Source organism: Bos mutus, chromosome 13 (assembly GCF_027580195.1).
Source record: "Bos mutus isolate GX-2022 chromosome 13, NWIPB_WYAK_1.1, whole genome shotgun sequence".
Taxonomy (NCBI): domain Eukaryota; kingdom Metazoa; phylum Chordata; class Mammalia; order Artiodactyla; family Bovidae; genus Bos; species Bos mutus.
In genome coordinates, this window is record NC_091629.1 from 40,852,316 (window position 1) to 40,855,304 (window position 2,989).

Genomic DNA, 2,989 nt, shown 5'->3' on the forward strand with positions numbered 1-2,989 from the left:
ATGTGTGGTATACCATGCAGACAAAACAGACATTGAAGGACAATAATTCATTTTCTGTTAATTAACAACTTTAAGATTTAATTTGTACAACTCACAGCTTTACCTATTTAAAATATATAATTCAATTATTTTTATATTTACAGGCATATCTTGGAGATATTTTAGATTCAGTTACGGAACTAAATGATGATCACAATAAAGCAAGTCATAGGAATTTTTTGGTTTTCCAGTGATTATAAAAGTAATGTTTACACTATAGTGCATTCTATTAAATATGTGATAACATTGTATCTTACCCACTCCAGTGTTCTTGCCTGGAGAATCCCAGGGATGGGGGAGCCTGGTGGGCAGCCGTCTATGGCCGACATGACTGAAGCGACTTAGCAGCAGCAGCAGCAACACTGTATCTTAAAAAAACAATATACAGACCTTAATTTTAAAATAACACTTGGAAAATGATACTAACAGACTTGTTTGAAGCAGAGTTGCCACAAAATTTCTATTTATTAAAAAGAAATGCAGTATCAGTGAAGCTTACTAAAGTAAAGCACAATAAAATGAGGCATGCCCATAGACAACTGTGAAACCACCATTATCATCTGATTTTAGATCACTGTCATCACCCCAAAAAGAAATCGCACACTCATCAGCAGTCACTCCCCAACCCTCCCTCCCCCAGCCCATCATATAAATGGAATCAAACACAATGCAACCTTTTGTGATTGCCTTCTTTCCCTTTGCACCGTATTTGGGGACTCATCCATGAGGTAGTGTCTATCAGAGCTCCTTAATACCCTCAAGGTATGCATAGACCACATTTTGTCAATTTACTCTCCAGCTGGTGGACATTTGCTGTTTCCACTTTAGATTTTTCTAAGTGATGCTCCTATGAAAAGTCTATGGGTTAAGTTTTATCAAACATGGAGAGAAAGTCAGCCAGCCGGGAAACCTCATTCCAGGATAAAAGGGCCGCGTGCACAGCCTCCAGGGAAGACTAAAGATTCATAGAGCTGAGAGGAACCTGCCTAAGCCCCATTCGACCAGGCAGAGAGGGGTGTACTGAGCCTGCCCCGCACTGCTGGCCAGCTCTGTCTAGGATGTTCCCATTGAATCCCTTCCACAATCCTGCAACAAGGCCCTCATGCTACAGATGGGGGACAGAGGTTGCTCCACCAGGAATCCCTAAACTCAAGCTTTCTTAGCTGCAGAGACTGCATTCTCTGGACTTCCCTCGTGGTCCAGTGGCTAACACTCCACAGTCCAATGCAGGGGGCCCGGGGTTGATCCCTGGTCAGGGAACTAGATCCCACATGCCACAATTAAGAGTTTGAATGCTAGAACGGAAGACCCTGTGTGCCACAACTAAAACCCAGTGCAGCCAAATAATTTTTTTAGTAAAAAGAAGACTACATTCTCACTGGGGACATCTATGGAGATTCTGGGGGAATCACAGGGTAGGGAAAGGCAGACCCCAGTGGGCCCAGTGACGTGTGCAATGTTCGTTTCTTGCCGACCACCCTTTGCAGGACCGTCCGCCCAGCTGCTCCCTCCCCCAACAACCAGCCTTCTTGCAGCCAGAAGACCCTGGTACCAGCTGTGGAATCACTAGTCACCAAATCCCTACCATCTCTTTTTTGTGTGTGTGCTAACACTTGAAATACATTTACTAATTAAGACAACCAACACTTTTACTTGCATTTATTTTTTGCGGCATTTATTCCCGGGCCATAAGTGTTTGTCTCTTCAGTTTCTTCTGGGATATCTTTTTCTTCTGTGCAACCTCCTCTTCTGGTTTAGGAACGATCTGTTCTTTTTCAGTAAGGATCATCTCAATGTGGCAGGGGGAGCTCATGTAGGGGCTGATCCGACCGTGAGCTCTGTAAGTCCTGTGCCGCGTCTTGAGGGCTTTGTTCACTTGGATGTGCTCAATGACCAGAGAATCTACATCTGAGCCCTTAAGTTCAGCATTACTCTCTGCATTTTTGAGCACGTGTAGTAAAAATTCAGCACTCTTTTTAGGCCACCAACCCTGCATCCAGCCCTGCTGTTTGGCCCGTGCACACCTACCAGCTCCACCGTTTTAACCACGGAATGGCACACGTTGCTTCTTTAAAGTGACATCCTTCAGATACTTGGTGGTTTTTGGATATGCATACCCTTTATGGCCTGGGCAGTTTCATGAGTGTTCTTAAAGTGAACACGAAGATTTGAACCTCTTGATTTGCATGATTTTGTGGGGTTTTCTGGGTCAAGTGAATAGCACACCATTTTTAGGGGTCACCTCAGGCTGCTTACCGGAAAGGCCCCACCAACATGGCCTTCCTAGCTAAGGTTTTACCTCTCCAGAAGACAGTCTCCCTGAACCAAATCTCACTAATAAACGCTGAGAAATACATCTTAACAAAGGCCTTGCCGAGATGCCTCTGCAGGAGCGCATATGTTAAAAAGTCCCACCCACCCCAAACAAAAAGGGTTTTTCTCAGCAGGGCAAAATACCCTGCTGTCCTGCACAGCAGGTCCACCGATTACCACCCGGAAGGAGGCTGCATTTAAGCAGGTGCTGTCACTTGGTTCTTCCTTGGAGAAAAATGCAGATCTTCCTGGCATATTTAAAATATGCCATTAGTTGCTGAACATTGTCTTGATTTGGAAAGAAAAAAAAATAGGAGCACATAATTGGAGACTCCCTTTTACCCTGAAGATGTCCCAGGAAATATGGGAGGAAACCAATGGAGTGTGACTGTTTGTCACCAGAGCTGACTGGTGACAGCAGATGTGAGCACCAAGCAGAAAGCTGCAGTCTTGGAAGGAGCACTCTCAGCACAGATGTTGCCAGGGCTCAGGGCACACCCCGGGTTTGGCACTCAGGGAATCACATTGTTTTATTGCAGGGCGGAAAATCCGCTTTTGGGCTGCAGAGCCAAATTGTGGGACCACGATGGCTGTGCTCAGCAGGCCACATGGGCGTCCATTCTGCCTGGCAGCTGTG

General features: G+C 45.3%; 1 pseudogene; it reads right to left on the bottom strand.

Moving 5' to 3' along the window:
• Positions 1 to 1,713: 1,713 nt before the first annotated feature.
• On the bottom strand, positions 1,714 to 2,282 carry LOC102277547 (large ribosomal subunit protein uL22-like; annotated as a pseudogene).
• Positions 2,283 to 2,989: the final 707 nt, after the last annotated feature.